Raw genomic sequence first — 18838 nt, 5'->3', positions numbered from 1 at the left:
ACTGCTGACTCAGCTGCCTGAGCCCAAACTCATAAAAATCTATTTAAAAAAGGTCCAATGATTTTATTTTCTGATCATAAATATGAAATTTAATTAGCAGCTCGCTGCTAATGAAGTCACTGTGGAAGATGAGGCTCAAGATGCCGGCAGAGGAACAGAACAGAACTTCAAACATAAAAACAAAGCAACCAGCCTACAGGAAGGAACTTAACTCTTGCCATCCCACCTAGTTTGGAAAACTTGTTGGCCCTTCTGGGCTAGAAGTAAAGGGAAGAGCAAATCTGTGCATGCCAGGAATTCAGATTCTGACTGATGATCACTAGATCAGCAGGAAGCCCTGACACACCCTGGAAGCAATACATTTAGTCCCCAGGAGCACAGACTTTTCCTCATTCCCTAGACCCAACTTTCAGCTTGCATGAAGAAAAGTCTGACAATCTTATCAAATGTTGGAGAGGAGACAGAGGGAAAATGAAGAGTGGGAGGGGACCCTTCAAAGCACAATGAAAGGAAAATCAGTACAGTATAGAAAAGCCCAAGCTATCCTTCTCCAGCACTTAAAAAATACATGAATCCTCCAAGAGTATTTATCGTGGCCTGACTTTAATACTAGAGCACTAAGTAAGATACAAAATCCTATTGGACGGGAATCTGTTCCCATATCCAGATCATGTTATTATCTAAAGGGCTAATGTTCAAATCAACTGATTATATGCAGGGCTGTGGATTTCCCAAAGCCGTTGGTAGTTTTCCAATTCCAGCTGTCGCCTTGCTGAGATTAGCCAGATGATCCTGACATTAATCACAGTTCAGATTTTAGCACTAAGGTTATGTTTGTGAACACATATGGTGTCTTCATTTGTAATTCTTAAGATGCACACATGTGCTTTCAGCTTTAGGTTTGTGCACATGTCCTTTGTACATCAAGACGTGTCTGTGTGCACATGCATGTGAGTCTATGTTTTTGTGGGAGCAGGCATAAGAATCGCTGGCCCCCAAATGCCTGGGAGGAAGAACTCAGATTCATGCTGATGGATTCTGCAGCACGATCCTTTAAACTCAGTTTGCAGTCAGGGCACACAGGATTACATTCTTGAAAAGACATTTATGGCTGAAGGTAATAGGGTATTTGAGGGTTTTTTTTTTTAAACTAAAGCATATTGTAATTCTGTTGGCTTCTCAGCTCAAGCTCCTTGGTGCAAGTATGCACTTTTGTTCCCTTGTATTCTTAGAGCAGAGGACAAATTTTTCCAAGTTTCATCACTTACCTTGCTGGCCAGCAGGGAGCCAGAATTCTAGTCTAGGCCCATTTATTTAGGGCGAAGAAGTGGGCCTCATTTTATACAATGGATGTGTTTCTTAAAAGTTACATGTATACAGAGTTTTTGCAAACCAAATATTCTTCTGACCCATTAGTTTACATTAGCCTGTGCCCTCCAGGCCCCCAGATATTGCCATTTGCCCTGTCGCAGCACCCTACAGCCCACCAGGCCTTTCCATCTACCCAGCAGCTGAACTCTCCTACAGACATTGCCTTCCTCAATTAAAATGTGAGCTTAAGAACAGAGATTATCAGGCGTGGCTAGGTGGTGCAGTGAATAGAGCACCACCGGCCCTGGACTCAGGAGGACCTGAGTTCAAATGTGATCTCAGACACAACACTTAACTAGCCATGTGACTTCACTTAACACTTAACTAGCCATGTGACTTCAGGCAAATCACTTAACCCCAATTGCCCTCCAAAAAGCAAAAACAAACAAAAGAACAGGGATAGCCTTGCTTTTCTATTTTAGCAAGGGCTTCAGAAATGTGGTGTTTTTTTCATTTATTCTCCTGACAGTGATGCTTTAACTTCATTTATATTCATCTGTATTTAGCTTCAAACAGAAATAATTCTAATCATTTTAGATTTTTTCATCACCCTCTATTTTATCAAATATCGATCTCCTAGAAAACTTAAACTATTTTAATAAAGGAATTTTCTACTTAAAGGAACCCTGTATTGAGGCCTTTTGTAAAATGAAGAATTTTTCTTGTATAATTATAAATTACATAAAATTATAATACATAAATGTATAATTATATTAAAATTATATAAATTATTAAATATAAACACGCACATCATTATTATATCTAAACTATAAATGTATAATTATAATAATTACATATTATATGCATATATAATTAATATAATCTATAAGGGATCTATTTTATAAATTTAAATTTTCATAGGTTGTGGAGAGTTTTTAAGGGGGAGGACATCTTTAATCTTGTTTGCAGGGAGGCTTGAGAGGCACCACCTCTGCCCACAAACATCACCTCCAGCCTGCAGCACAGGAAGGCACCACCCTATCTTGACTGAAATTTCCAAACACCATAGAATCTAAAGGCTGAAGGAAATCCGATCGATCATTTAGTTTGATCTGTACTGAAACAGGATGCCCTCCTCTACAATATCTTTGACAAGTGGGCCTCCAGGGGCTTCTACCTGAAGACCTCCGGTGGTGGAGAATTCAGTACCTTTTGAGGCAGTTCATTTCTCTTTTGTACAACTCTGAGTGTAATCAGTTACTCCTTTTGTTAAGTCACAAGAGCAGAAACATTGTCCGCAAAAAGTCACTGTTGAAATGCAGAGATTACCTGGGAAGAGATGGAGGTCCCTGGGGATCACTTCTAGCCTTCTCCCATTAGGATGGATTAATTTATCAGACTGTCACCTTTGAAGGCCTGGAGAGCCTTAACCCTGAGGGGATGAGATAGAGGACAGGTAAGTTTCAATCTGAGATATGGAAGGCAGAGGAGAGGAAAAACATAAGGGCAAAGCAGGCAGCAGCATGGGCCATTTCTAAGGCTTAGGGAGAACATAGGCCATAGAGCAGCAAGAAGGTTGGAAGACAAGAGAGGCAGGTCCTGGACATTGAGGCAGAGAGCACATATCACCCACCCCCAACCCCACTCCAATACTTCATAATTCTGTCTAGACTTGGCCCTGGTCTTAAGTCACCAAAGCTGCCCCGCTATGATACAAGGCACAAAAGAGCATATAGCTTGGGCAAGTTGTCTTGCTATATATATCCTGGAGATTTTTAAACTGTGCTGTCTGAAAGGCCCGTAAAGGACAAAACTATTTCGAATTGTGCAATGTCAGACACCAGGAAGGAAGTTGAATGGACCGTGTATGGAGGAGCAAGCATGGGGGAGGGTGCTATCAGAATTCCTGGAACTACCATGCCGATGGCCACCTCTTCTGTTTACACTTACAGCCAGTCCTGTTTGTTTCGTTGTTTTTAGTCATTTCAGTCTCATCTGACTCTTTGTGATTCCATTTGGGGTTTTCTTGGCCAAAAAAATCCTGAAGAAATTTGCCATTTCTGTCTATGGCTCATTTTATAGATGAGGAAACTGGGGCAAACAGGGTTAAGTGACTTGCCCAGGGTGACACAGCTAATAAGTGTCTGAGGACAGGTTTGAGCTCAGGAAGATGAGTCTTTTAACTCCAGGCCTCCTGATCCACCCACTGTGCCATTTCACTAAAGGGGGTAATTACTGTTTATAAATGCAATGCTTGATGAACCATCTGAGTTCTTTGCTTTAATAGATACTATTACAATTCCTTTCTTTAGAAGTATTCCACCATGTCTTTCAAAGGAATTATCGTATCATATATACAAGATATGATATATGTGTTTATTTCAGAATAAACAGATCTGCAAGGAAAGGTAATGCAGGGGCCTCTTCAGCATTGTCTGGCTTGGGAAGAGAGCATTCTAACTTGCTGTACCTTATGTACTATCCACATGAAATAATTCTTGCTTCCATACACTTCCTCCAATTCAAACATTGGCAATTAATTTTCCCCAAAGACATCATATGACACTTTGCTTTGTAAATCTCTAGTGTATTTCTTATGCAATATGTGTATCATAGCTACAGGTTTTGGTGTCTTAATCTCCTATTGGACTATAAATTCCTGGAGGGCAGACTGTGTCTTAGCTAACTTTTGCATCTTGGTAAGTAACATAGGGTGCTGCAACAGTCAGTATCAAAAAATATGTTTGTTGATGTATGTAATGCTAGTTTTATTTTGTAACAAACACATTAGAGCTTCCATAGTTAAATGAATTTTGTTTCTTCAAAGTAGTCACCTTGGGCAGCCACCTACTTATTCCAACAATTATTCCTGCCATTAATCAAAGCATTTTGGACTTTTTTTTTTTATTGCTTTTCGATTCATTTTATGAGCCTCACAAGAAATTCCTTCTTATGACCTTACTTTATATTTGACCCCACTTGGTATGATCCAGATTATTCATCAAATTTGGCTGGTTGCAAATGACTTTTGGTTATTTTTTTTTAAGTAACCAAAACAAAACAAAAAACAAACCCGACCTCAAAGGACAATGGCAATTCCAAAAGGGGAGCTGCTAATAAGTTTAATGACATGGTTGGTATAAATGTATGACTACTTTGGGAAAATGACATTTATCTGTCACACACAGACACACACACACTCACACACACATTAGATATGTTTATTAAATTTTTTTTTTTGCAGTAAGCACAAGTTTATTAATGGAAGCCTGTGTTCCTGGTTCTAAGAATTGAGGATAGAACATTATCCTATAGTACAGGCAGACTACATATTCAGAATATATATGTATATATACATATAATAATGATGACAATGATGATAGCTGGCATTTATATAACACGTTAAGGTTTGCAAAGTGCTTTATCACACATTATCTCATTTGATGCTCACAGTAACCCTGGGAGGGGGCTGCTGTTATTATCTTCATTTTATATATGAGGAAACTGAGGCAGGTTAGAGGTTAAGTGACCCTCCCGGGTTCACACAATCAGTAAGTGTCTGTGATAGTAATGGCAATTAAAGATTCCCCTGTATTGGCTTGGTTTTCAAATTGATTGTGTTAAAACCCAGAGTTTGTTAATCCCACCTGTGGGATGGGCTTGTTGATGTGAAAAGAAAGTCCTGAACTGGGAGGAGCTGGTGATGTAGATTTGGAGAGACACTAGAGAGAGGCAGAAGACCTTTTTGGAAGCAGCACCTCATGGAGAGAGAGAGAGACTAAGAGAATCGCTGGTGGCCGCTTTGAATTGCCCTGGACTTTTGAGACCTGCCCCCTGAGCTGCCAAGGACTGAGGAGACATGGCTGTTTTGCTGGTACTTTGTCTGTCTGTTTTGATGTTGTTTTGCCAGATTTGTCCACTGGTGAAAGACAGTCCTTTTGTTGAAGAAGTCCTGGAACCTGGCTGTTCGCTAAGAAGCCCTGAGACTGTCCTGCAGACAGAGAGTGAATACTGTCCACTGGTGAGGGACAGTGCTGTTGTTGCAGGGGTCTGGAGACTGTCCTGCAGACAGAGTGAATACTGTCCACTGGTGAAGGACAGTGCTGTTGTTGCAGGGGTCTGGGAGCCTTTCTGTTGGTTCAGAAGCCCTGAAGAAGGATTTTCTTGTTGTATGTTTACAGAAATCCTGGGAGAGGGCTTTGCTAATGTGTTCAGGGGTTCTAGGACTGTTCTACAGACAGAGGATAAATTCATGAAGGGACTGGCAATGTATCTTATGGCCTTGCTAAGCCTTGTCTCCCCAGGAACTAAGATTGCTGAGAACTTGCCTCGTGTCAAGATGAAGAAAAGACCTCCATTTGGGTATTAAGTGCTGTGTTTAAACTTGATGTAACTCTGGGGTAGATTCAATTTTGATCCAGGGGTGGGGAACTTTTGACCTTATGTTTGGAAACTAATCTCCATTTGAGCAGAGGGGCTTTGTGGTGGACTTAATTAAGGTATAGCCTAGGGGTGGAGAAGTATTTAGAACAGGGACTTTGTAATTGATTGAATGATTGGAAGGTCCTGGGGTGGGGTAGTCCTTGGAGATTATTTAATCACACTTAGTAAATGCTGTATTTGGAATGATGTCATGTTTTGATCTTCTCTGTTCTTGGTTTGTCACTGAATAAAATGGAGAGCACCTATGCTGGTATTCTGAACCTTGGGAAGTTGCCTTTGCTTGGCATTACATTACAGTGTCCAAGGCTGGATTTGAACTCAGGCCTTCCTGATTATATTGTATATAGTATATGTACAGAGATAGCTGGCTATAACTTTAATTAGTTGTGTCCCACACTGTTTTAGAGCAATTTTGTTGGAGCACACCTATGTATTTCCACCCCAGGCCACAAATAATGCAACATGGGTTGACAGTACTATACAGACACTTCTCCCTTGAGAAGATGAAATTCAACAACGGCAGCTAGAGATTTATGGACAAAAAGACATATGGCTCTTGAAACATGGTATGTGCTTGCTGGCTTGAGGCTTGTAGACAGGAACCTAAACGGGAGATTAGAAAGAAGCAGATTTATGTGGAATAAAGCAAATGACCAAGAAGGAGAGAGAGCTCTAGGACCCTTGAGTCCCAAGGGCACAGAGGCAGAGTGTTGCCCCACATTGTCCCACAGGTTTTTGTTTCAGTCCTCATGTGATCTAGATACTGGGCTGGTCTCTAACCTTACATCTTTGATAATAAAGCAGTGGGATTGTTGCAGAATCGAGCTAATCACAGGGATTAGAGATCTAGAGCAAGAGGGACTTCAGAGGTCATCTAGCCCACCCCCCTCATTTTACAGATGAAGAAGGGTATTGTGACTTGGTGCAAGATCACACATAAAGCAGGAAGCACAGCTGGGATTTGAACCCAGGTTCTTTCACTCCAAATCCATTAGTTTTCCTTATTGTCCAGTTATTTCAGTTGTGCCTGACTCTTCATGACCCCCTTTGGAGTTTCTTTTGGCAAAGATACTGGAGAGGTTTGCCATTTCCTTCTCCAGCTCATTTTATAAAAGAGGAAACTGAGGTAAACAGGGTTAAGTGACCTGCCTAGGGTCACGTAGGTGTCTGAGACTGGATTTGAACTCAGGAAAATGAGTTTTCCTGACTCTAAGCCTGGCACTCTATCCACCACACTACCTAGCTGACCATTAGTCTTTCTATTATGCTATTAACTAGAGTTCTATATCCATCACAGAAAGAAACTGAGGAAAGATTCCTTTGAACACCTATTAATCTTTTCTCTAGTATTACTTACAGCACTGACTTTTCCTATGTACCACAAAAAAGTTCACATGACCCGTATGGTCCTGTGTCAGACTTCCCCCCCAAACAAACAAATACACTCTGGGATATATATTTATATCTAAATATCTAGATATATACTTAAATGTTCACATCTCTATACTTTTTGCCTGTCAGTTCAGACCTGCTACTTGCCAGCTGCAGAGGTGACTTTATCTTAGGAGGGGACAAGAAGGGGAGAGTAACACACCAGGAATAACAAAAATGGAGTTAACAAAGATAGAGGTGACTTTTTGGGTTCCCTCTTACCAGGAGTGATTAATTTGCAGCCTTTTACATGCTAATGTTTCCCTGCCTTCTGCCAGTAATAAATAACCAATATGCTTTAATACCTAGTTATTATTCATCCCTCTCCGATATTTGGATTTTGATTCTCTGCTGCAGCTCAATCACATTGGATTCCTTTAACCGGGACAGCTCCATTAAGACTCCTCTCCAAGGACATCCTGGCAGCTGGGGTGACAGTAATGGATAACGGGTGACATAAAAGAATGGGAAACTGCAACACGAAATATTAGCAGCCATGGGGAAAGTAAGGGGGAACAATAATAGAAAGCACCCACCAAACTACATTTAAGCAACGTTAAGGTTGTGACACAAACCAATAAAACCAGAAAACTCACAGTTAAGGCTGACACACCATTCTTAACTTGTCCTGTTTTGCCTGGTTACTGCCCTGCAAAAATGTGGTTCCCTTTAATCATCATCCTGACAACCCAATGCTTGTCGCATACAATGGAATGAGTAAAGGATGGCGTGCCAGCCCTAACTGTGCATTTCCTTGGGGTTTTAGGGGTTGATTTAGTTCTCACTTTCTGCACGTTAGCTTCTTCCTGTTCCTCAAACCAAAGGACAGGCATACAAATAAAAGATCTTTAATAAACTTGTTTCTTCACCGACCATCTACTCTCCAAAGGATTCTAAGTCTTAATATCTATCCTGATCATCCACCATCTTGAAATATCCCTTTTTCTCTCTGGAATGGGTCCCCTTCAGATGAAGGCCTAAAGTTGGTGGTGGTGGTTGGGAACTAGTTTGGTTCCTTTCACAATCACAAGTGACAATGGTGCAGTTTCACGGTATGTTGTGGGAGTCATCTGAAAGAATTCAGACGCAAAACATCTCCAATTCAAGTGAAGGCATTTATTGAGGATTACGCTATCCAGTGGGCTGAGTTCCAAGAGGAACTCGGCAGCTTCAATAAAAATGAAACAGGCAATTTGATAGTGTAATGATGCTGATTACACAACAGAAATTATGCATATTAAAAAGGCAGGAGGAGTTTGTCAAGGGATTAGGGAATAGGGGAGGGGTTCCAGCCTCGGTGGAACTGTGCATGCAATTATCCACGATGCATACGGAAAAACCCATGCGGTAGGGATTAGTATATGATATTGATATTATAATAAGCCTCTCTACTTCATAGGTTCACTCTAGGTCAGTTCTTTACTATTACTATGCAGGTCCCTCTTTTTATTTTTTATTTTTTTGTTTTATTGTTTTGAGGTCCACATCCTTCTTGGGCATCCTGGTGATGCTGCTTTCTGATTGGCTGCCTTTTGTGGTCCTGTCTGAGCTTAGATGGATGTGACTATGGTTGAGTGCATGGACATACTTGCTGTTTCTGTGGGAAATATGAGGATGGGTCTGGGGGCAGTGGCTAATTAGAGGCAGTGACTGGGATTCCATCATATGGACACACCTGTTATTCTAGTGGGGCATGAGTTCATGGACATGCCTGCTGTTCTTGTGAGGCATATAAAAGGAAATTAGGAGATACTGAGTTTGTGGAGAGGGAAGGAGGGCAGTGGGCTTGCTGTTTAGTGAGGCCTATAGTTGAGTCTGGAGGCCTATGGCATGGTTAAAGCCAGATTGTGAGGTTAAATCAGGACATGCCTGCTGTTCAGTGAGGATCATAAGGAAATTAGAATATTGGGGCTGGGGGGAGGGCAGTTTTATTAGAATTCCATCAACTCCTGTTGATAGAATATTATGAATATTATCTCACTCCTTCATAAAATGGCCTATTCTATTTTTTGGACAGTTCTAATTCTCAGAGAGTTTTTAGGATCCTAGGATTATGGAACAGGTACTGTATTCTGCTTCTCCAGAATTCCCAACCCATCGCCACTAGTTTTGCCCTATGGAGGACAGAGAACAAATCTAAACCTTCTTCCAAAGGACAGCCTATCAAACATTGAAGACAGTTATCATGTTTCTTTTAAGTCTACAAGCCTCACTTCACTCACAAGCTCAGGGAGGGACTGTAGAGATCGTGTGATCCAACCCCTTCATTTTATAGATTTCCTGGCCTCATGTTCTCTGGCTACTTTTCCAAAACAAAAACTGTGCCTTCATTTCACTCCAGGAGGGTAGACACATAGGGAAATCTACAGTTCTACTGGGACAACTCAGCCTTGATTTGTTAGGCCCTTGTTTTCTCAGCTCTAATAACGGCACACAGATTCTGCTAAAGAGGCAGACAGATCCAGGGGGGACTCTAATAGGAAAGTTTGGGACGAACTTGACCTTGTTGTGCATGACCCATAATGGATTTTCTGCATTGATTTTTATCTTACTCTCTCTCTCTCTCAAGGAAACTGGACAGCTCTAATTCTTCACATCTGGCTGTATCTACCTCTGTTTCCTCCTCTGTAAAGTGGGGGTTATGATGCCCATCTTTCCTATCTGGTAGGATTGTTGTGAAGGATTCACCAAGTTCTTTGAAAAGTAGAAAAGACTTTAAAAATGCAAGGCACCACTGCCATCATCATCATCATCTTATCTGGTACAAGCTCTCATAATAAAAAAGCACCTACATAATAACCCTGTAGTCATGAATGCATTATTAGGTTATGCAAGTTCATATTCCACCTGCCACAGTTTGCAGTACTCCAGCCTGATTAATTACGGCTGGCTGGCTTGTTCATAATAGCTCTGTACCATAAGAATAGACCTGGCCCTGCCCCTAAGCGTCTCCTACAGGACATGGGAGTACCAAGGTGAGAAGGTATGTGTGACCTTCTCAGGTAGGGCCTGAGATAAGAGGACTCATGCCACTGCCTAAGGGCAACCTGGGAAGGCCCTGCCTTTCCCTCTTCTCCACCCCTCAAATTAATTTCTTTCTCATTTGGATCTATTCCACAGGAAAAGGGATTGCTTCCAAAGCATGCAATATGTAAAGCTTCAGTCTTCAATCCATTACTGGCTTATTCCAGCAGGTTACTATGGAAATAGTGTGTCAAGTCCCTACTGGTCTGCAACATTTATTGAATCCCAAGTGAATCAGTGTTAATGGTATGAGGGCCACAGGGGGCCAACAAGACCCATTCCTAGGCAGACTTACAATTTCAGGGCTCTAGACAGGCGGGGAAGAAAATGACAAGAGAGGGTCAAGAGAAAAAAAAAGCATCAGCACAGAGTTATAAAAATAGCTGGGCGTGATCAGCTGCTGTGCTGGAGAGATGTGTCCCAGAGAGTTTCAAGGATAGTCAACAGCTGTACCTCTGCGAATTAAAGGAATGGAACCCGGCTATATGATAACCAGTTCTGAGGCCTTACAACTCCTTGCAAGTTCACAAACCATCATGGAGTTCATGACGCACATTTTGCTAGCAAGTAAATGAGGCCATCAAGCTCTGAATTTGGGGTCTGAAGAGCCAGCTCCCATCATTTACTCATCAAGCGACATGGGACAAGTCACAACCCCTTTGCCTAAGTTTCCTCATCTGTAAAATGAAGGGGTTGGGACTAGAACACCCCTAAAGTCTTTTTCAAATCTAAATCGGTGATCTTGTAAATAAACGTCCCCAACAACTTCCAATCAACTCATGTTCAAGTAGATCCGATACGTACCAGAACTGCTGTAGACACTATGAAGGATAGAGAACAGTTTCAAATATTAGCCTGCTACTTATAGTTTGTGTGACCTCAGGAAAGTCACTTTGTTTCCAGTCTTCTGTGGGCCTCAACTGTAAAATGATTGTACTGAACCTTAAGATCAATTCAGTAATAGGCAGCTAGCTGGCATAATGAATGGCCCGTGCGTGGGACTAGTTCATTCATTTCAGTCATGTCTGACTCTTTTGACCCCATTTGGGGTTTCCTTGGCAAAGATACTGGAGTGGTCTACCATTTCCTTCTCCAGCTCATTTTATAGAAGAGGAAGACTGAGGGAGAGTTAAATGATGTGCCTAGCTAATAAGTGTCTGAGGCCAGATTTGAACTCAGGAAGAGGAGTCTTTCTGATTCCAGACCCAGCACTCATTGTGACCCCTAGGAGTCGGGAAGAACTGAGTTCAAATCCTGCCTTCAACATTTACTAGCTCTAGCTTTTTTAGCACATGTTCTCTAGGAACTAGCATTCTCATCTGTAAAATGGACCTAGTAATAGCACCTACCTCCCAAGGTTGTGAGGATTAAGTGAGAGAATGTATGTAAACTGCATTATGAATCTTAACATGTTATATAAATGTTTACCATTATTATTCTAGCTCTATATCCCATGATTCCATATGATGAAGTCCCTTGACTGAAGGTACTCACAATCAAATTGGAGAGAAAAGCCCAAAACATGTGAAAAGATCTTTCTATTAAGGTCCCACTCTGGTCATTCATCATGGTGGGAAGGTGATTCTAGTTTTTCAGTCTATGCTAGGAATATAAGCTTTGGCAGATCCTTCCAAGGTAGAAAGACTTTGAGTAGGGGCCCAGCAACAGATTGTGTGTCTGTCTTCTGAGGACAAGCCAATCTAAGTTTGGAGAGATATGTCACAAGAGGGTGGATGACCAGCTATATTAGAAGATTATCATACAGGGTTACACAACTATGTCATGGTTATTGTTCAGAATGTGGGGGAGGGGGTAGAAATGGCTTTAGTGGAGGGAGAATCCAATACAGAGGAAATCTGTTGAAATACCATAGAAGGAATGAGAAGTGTGTTGGTTTTGGAGTCCAAGGATCTGGTTGGAATCTTGGCTCTTCACTTAGTACCTATATGACCACTTAACCTCACTGTACCTTTGTTTCCTCATCTGTAAAATGAGAGGATCGGACTAGATGACTTTTAAGGTTCCTCCCAGCCCTACATGATCTTAAAATTAGAGATAGAAGCAATATTGTATAATTATCTATTAGCAAGAATAACCAACTCAGTTATTCTTGATTCCAGCAAAGCATCTGGCAAAGACTCCTTGTAGATAACCTCACAGATTAGATGGTGGAATTCTGGACTAGTTAAAATTAATGTTAGATTGATTCATACCTAGTAGAACAAACATACTCAAGCAATGCTGATAAATAGTCATGGGACCACTTGGAGAGAAGACTCCTGTAGATAGTCACAGAGTTCTGTCCTTGACCCTATTCTATTCAATATTTTTATCAATGGTTGGGATGAAGATAGAGAATGTTCACCCATCAAATCTACAGAAGGTACAAGGCTGAAAGGATGGCTGATGTGAGTAACCAAATTAAGATTCAAAATGGATTGCCAATAGGCTAAAAACCAGCAAGATAAAATTTGATAACGATAAATGCGAAATCCTCCAACGTGGTTAAATTATTATTCTTCAAAGGCACTAGCACAGGATGAGAGAGACCTAACTTGGCACTGTTTTGGGGGGAAGAAGCTTTGGGGTGTTTTGTGGACCATACGCTTAATAATTCAACTGTGTGATTCAGAAGTTAAAAAAAAAACCAAAACTAATGCAACCTAAGTTTATATTAATTGAAATAAAATGTCCAGCTAAAGGGAAATGACAAATCACTGCATTCTGTGCTGATCAGACTACACAGAATTACAAGATCACAGATTTCGAAGAGACTATAGAAGTCACCTGGTGACCTCTTTATTTTATGGATGAGGAAAGGAAGACCCAGAAAGGCTAAATGTCCAAGGTCACACAGCTAGGAAACATCTGAAGTGGAATTTGAACCTAGATCTTCTGGACCCAGTGGTCCTTGGACTTATTTTTCGAGATAAAAAACAAACAAGAAGCTTTCTCTTTGGATTTTAAACCTGGCCCCTTCCTAATGTTCCAGTCTTCTTACACCTTACTCCCCTCAAGTACTTTATTAACTGTGTGACCCTGGACAAGTCATTTTATCTTTGTCTGCCTCAGTTTCCTGAATTGTAAAATGAGGATAATGCCACCACCTACCTTGATGGGTTGTTGTAAGAATCATATGAGATACTTATAAAGTGCTTACTAGCATGGTTTCTAGCACAGAGTGGGTGCTATATAAATGTTTATTCCCTGCTTCCCCTGTTCAATGACTTTCTTGCTGTTCTGGAACAAGGCATTCTATCTTGAATTTTCATTGGCTGTCTATCATGACGGAAATTCTCTCCCTCCTCATCCCTGCCTACTTTCCCTCAAATCTCTGCAAGAAGCCTTTCTTAGCCCTCCTAAAGCTGGCACCTTCCTTTTGAGTTATCTCCAATTTATTCTTTGCACATCTTGTTTACATATAGTTGTTTGCACATTGTCTTCCCCATTAGACTATGAGTTTGGAGCACGTAGGTGGCAGTGAATGGATCACTGGCCCTGGAATCAGGAGGACCGGAGTTCAAATCCAGCCTGAGACACTTACTAGCTGTGTGAGCTTGGGCAGGTCACTTAACCCCAATTGCCTTGTCTTACCCCCTCCAAAAAAAAAAAGACTGTGAGCTCCTTGAGACAAGGGACTGAGGTTTTTGTTTTGCTTTTTTTTTTTGACATGTGTATTCCCAGCACATAGCATGGTGCCTGACATATAGTAGGTATATGGTATAGTATTAATAAATGCCTGTCGAAGTTGTTCTTAACTCACCCCTACACTGTGATGTCATTTAGAATGCTGCACTTAGGTCTGGGAACCACATTTTAAGAAGGACATTGACAAACTAACATTCATCCAGAGGACAGTGATGAGGCTGGTGAAGAATCTGGAAATCCTGTCACATGAGGAAAAGTTGTGGCAAGCAGGCATACTTCCCTTGAAATAGGGAAAGCCAGTTGACGGCTAAAGAGCTACCGTATAAAAGAGGAAGCAAACTTGTTCAAAATATGCTCCAAAGGTGAAACCAGAACCAATGGGTGGAAACTACAAAGAGACAGATTGTAGCACAACATGAGGAGACAGACTGTAGCGCAACATGAGGAGACAGACTGTAGCGCAACACAAGAAATTATTTTCTAATCCTGCTGTCTAACAATGAATGGTGAGCTTTCCATGACTGGAGGCATTCCAAGGCTGGATGACTATCTGTGAAGGATGTGGGAGGTTGACTTCATTTGATCTCAAGTCTCTTCCAATGATAATATTTTGCAATTATGATTCTTTGACTATAAATAGACAAGGAATTTACAGAGAAAACAGGTCAGTGCGGATTGAAATCATTAGAGAAAACTTCCTGGAGGAGAGGGGATTTCAACTAAGATTTTAAAGATGGGCGGAATGTGGATAAACAGAAAGAGGAAAAGTGCTCTGGGTAGGGAGAAAATGAAAAAGGTGGGAATGAGACTTCAAGTGTGGGGAAAACAGCTGTTCAGAGTGGGGAATAGCAGTGGGAAAGGACAGGGACATATTGCAGAGAGCTACAAGAGCAAGACAAAAGAATATTTGACTGTGTACAGCCCATCATTAGCCAATCCACAAGGATGAAAAGCCTACTATGTACTAGGTACTGTGCCAAATGCTGGGAATACAAAGATAAAAGTGAAATAATACCTTCCCTCAAGAAGCTTACATGCTAATAGGGGAGACAACACGCACACATACAGATATCCCCTAATGTCACTTGAGCATGACCTGTCTTGTCTCCTTTACCTGTATATTTACCAATACAGGGATATATTTAATTCTCAGCTTTTGCCCTCTATTTCTGATGGAGCAGAGAGAGTGAGGGTGAGAGGATAGGTAGAAAGGGAATGAAGAAAGGCAGTATGCCATGCATTGTGGATTTCTGAACTTGAAGTCAGAAAAGACCTGGGTTCAAATCCCAACAGACACTTATTAGCTATGTGACCATAGGTAAATCACTTAACTTCTCTTGGCCTCAGTTTCCCCACTTGTAAAATGAGACACTAGATTCGATGGCTTCTGAGGTCCCTTCCAGCTCTAGACCTATGATTATACAGATGGAAATGAGACACTGGTATTTCATCAAGGCTTTATTCTATACAGGATGACTTTCATGTCCAAAGGCAGAGCACCCACACCGGTTATCCATCAGCTTTTAACTTTAATGAAAAGAAATGTTCCAGGCAGGGAAGGAGCCAAACTAGATTTAACATGCAACCATACTAGGGAATTATCCAAGAACTGTTTCTTCCCTCTATGACTTTAAAATGAACCTGCAAAAGCTGCCTGAGTAGGTCAGGCTGTGCCAATTTTTAAAAAATTAGCTCAGTTCCTCATCCACCTAGGTGCTCAGTAAGAGTTGGTGATGACAATGATGATGGTGAATCCATGAACATTAAGCTCTCTTTCTACAACAAACTCTTTAATGCAGCATCAGGGATCAAAGGGCTAAGTGTTAAATAATCTCTGCTGAGGCTTCAGCACCAGCACTCTGGGTAACTGAAATATTTAATGTTTCACTGTGAGGAAAGAAGACATCTTTCCTAACATAGAGGGATGCTATTTTCTTCTCTCATGGGCTTAAGGCCGCAATAAGATAATCAATCAATAAACATTTATTAAGCACTTACTATGTTCCAGGCACTGTGCTAAGTGCTGTGGATACAAAAAAGGCAAAAGACATATGGTCTCAAGGAGCTCACAATATTCTCATGGAACAAGTTGTAGCTTCAGAGATGGGGATATTCCAGAAGGATCCACAACTCTGTTCATTTATGACTCTATCAAAGTCATTCCAGTTTTCTTTCTGTGGTGGCAACTGATGCGTTTAGCATGGTACAATGGAAGGAGCCTTGAATTGTAGTCACAGGATCTGAGCTTGAATTTTGACACAGAACTCTTTTCAACTACATGACCTTGGGCAAATAACACCACAGATCATAACATCAATGATCTGAATCTTGAAAGGACCTGACACACTCCCTCATTTTACAAATGAAGGAGATGAGGCCCATGGACATTAAATTATGTGACCAATGTCAGAGGCTAGATTTGGACCCTGGACCCGAGCATCAGTTTTTATGTTGTGAAATGGGGATAATTCTATTTTCCCTACCCACCCTTACAGGATTGTTGTCAGCATAAAATGAGATAATGTCTGTCAAGGGCTCAGTAAGCCATAAAGTGCTACACAAATGTGAATGATGACAATAGCTATTATCATTACTATTAACAAAGTGAATGTTATTAATGTCCCAGATGTTTTCAAGTCACTTTGTGATCATATGATCAATTGGCAACCTTTAAAGGCCATCTGAATGAACTATTCAAGAACCAATCCTGCGAAGTAATTAAATGTATGGAGACTCAATTACTTAAGATAAGCAACATTAGAGGCTTCTATTTCAATAGGCTTTACTTAAGAATTTCCTAGTTGATTACTTTCCTCTTCTCTGTCTTTTACCCTTCTCCCCCTTCCTCTACCATCTGGAGTCTGAGGTCAGAGTTTCATATTGCTGGCAGAAGCTAGAGCACAACAGAAACTGTGCTGGATTTGGAATTAGAGGACTTTGGTTTAAATCTTCACCCTGCCATGAGTAGGTATGACCATAGGTAAGTCATTTTACTTTCACAAGACAGCTAGGTGACATGAAGGATAGAATGTTGGCCTGGAGTCAGGAAGACCTGCGCTTAAATCTGGACTCAGGCTCTAAGCCACTTAAACTCTGTCCGCCTCAGTTTCCTCAACTACAAAATGGGCCTGGTGTCAGAAAGACTCATATTCCTGAATTCAAATCTGGCCTCAGACTCTTCCTAGCTATGTGACACTGGGCAAGTCACTTAACCCTACTGGCCTCAGTTTCCTCATCTGTAAAATGATCTGGAGAAGTAAATGGCAAACAGCTCTAGGATCTTTGCCAAGAAAACCCCAAGTGGGGTCACAGAGTCAGAGACAACTAAAAACACAGACAAAAAAAGAGGAAAATAATAGTACCTATCTTGCAGGGTTTGGTGAAGATCAAATGACATTATATTTGGAAAGCTCTTACCACAGATCCTGGCACACAGTAAACACTATACAAAGGTTAATTATTATTGTTGTTGTGTGGGTTTCAGTTATGTGTTTTATGTGCTAAATGAGAAGGTTGGACAAGGTGATCCCGAAAACCTTGGTTCTTAGACTGTGCTAGAGGGTACCACGCCACAAATTCAAGGCACGATATTTTAAGTGTTCAGGGGAAACACAGAGCTACCTAACATCTGTCACAGGCTACTCAAACTACTAGCTCAAGGTAGTTTACAGTTTAGATCATGATCTATTCCTTTTGTTGATGTTCTTGAATGTTTGAGACATGTCTTGTTTGCTCATACTTTTGATTACACCAGAATTTGATGAACTTCCTCGGTTTTTGACTTACCTTTGCAAAGAGAGGGACAGAGAGCAATCTGATTCCAAGGTTTGAAAAGTGGTACCCAACAAGCACATCCACCTCATCAGCAACTAATTGTGGTTAAGAATAATATAAAAAATACATTTTTTTCTTTCAATTTATGTGTATTACTTTTTAAAATGGCTCCTAAGGGGCAGCTACATGGTGGCACCAGCCCTGGAGTTAGGAGAACCTGAGTTCAAATCCTCAGACACTTGACACACTTACTAGCTGTGTGACCTTGGGCAAGTCACTTAACCCCAATTACCCTGCCTTCCCCCCTCCGAAAAGATAAAAAAAATATCAAATCAAATGGCTCCTAAGTTATAAGGTCAGAATTACTTACAAAGTAGTTTGGATCTAACTACTTAATCAATAGAACAGTTAGGTATTTCTTTTGGCCTAGAGATACTAGGGGAAACCTTGAGTGGAGAGCTTGAGAACCTCTGCTCTAATGGTAATTTCTAGCTCCAGATCTACGATCTGAAGTATTCCTTGTCTGGGGGAAGGGAGTAGAGCAATGCTAACACCAGGAAACTCCTGTGCAGGTAAGGAGCCAGAATGTTCAAGGTCAAGGTCACTGACTGGGACATAGGTTGTGGAACTGAAGGCCAGGAGGTGGAAAAGAAGCATCGAGAGTGGACTGTGGGTCAAAGTTCATGATAAAGATCACAGAATCACAGGATTTGAGAAATGGAATGGCCCTCAGCAGCCCTCTAGTCCAATTCATACAGGAAAGGAATCCCCACTATAACATAACTCAACAAGTTCTGTCTGAAGATCTCTAAGGAAAGAGAACTCATCCTTTCTCAAGGCAAAGTTCTAAGTGTTAGGGAGTTTTTCCTGATATCAAGCCTAAATTTTTGCTTCTTTCTTTTTGTAGGATTTTAGGGCTAGCTGCTGTTTGATTCTGGGTCAAAGGATGGGTGGGTGAGGGTTGTCTGACAAATTTCTCCATTTGCAGCACTAAACATTTGACACATGAGGTTTTTCTTTTCATTTTTCTTTTCCTTTTTCTTTTCCTTTCTTCTTTCTTCTCTCTTCCTTTTTTCTCTTTTACTCCTTCCCTTCCTCTTTCTCTGACTTTCTCCCTTTGTTTCTATGTTTTACCCTTCCTTCTCTCCCTTCTCTACTCTCTCCCTCTCCTTCTTTCCTTCCTTCCTTCCTTCCTTCCTTCCTTCCT

General features: G+C 41.0%; 1 protein-coding gene across 1 annotated transcript in view; it reads right to left on the bottom strand.

Annotated features, from left to right (window-relative positions):
* CARD11 (caspase recruitment domain family member 11) overlaps window positions 1-18838 on the bottom strand; it is a 148296-nt gene that overhangs the window by 104587 nt on the left and 24871 nt on the right. Inside the window, exon 2 of the mRNA XM_069084770.1 lies at window positions 2641-2743. The gene's annotated coding sequence lies outside the window, so the exon portion shown is untranslated. The remainder of the gene's footprint in view (window positions 1-2640; window positions 2744-18838) is intronic.

The sequence above is a fragment of the Petaurus breviceps genome, unplaced genomic scaffold (genome assembly GCF_028583685.1).
Source record: "Petaurus breviceps papuanus isolate PSGF00001 unplaced genomic scaffold, PetGlider_PUasm1.0 175, whole genome shotgun sequence".
In the NCBI taxonomy this organism is placed as follows: domain Eukaryota; kingdom Metazoa; phylum Chordata; class Mammalia; order Diprotodontia; family Petauridae; genus Petaurus; species Petaurus breviceps.
The sequence above is the reverse complement of the archived record's forward strand: the minus strand, read 5'-3'. Positions and strand labels throughout refer to the sequence as shown.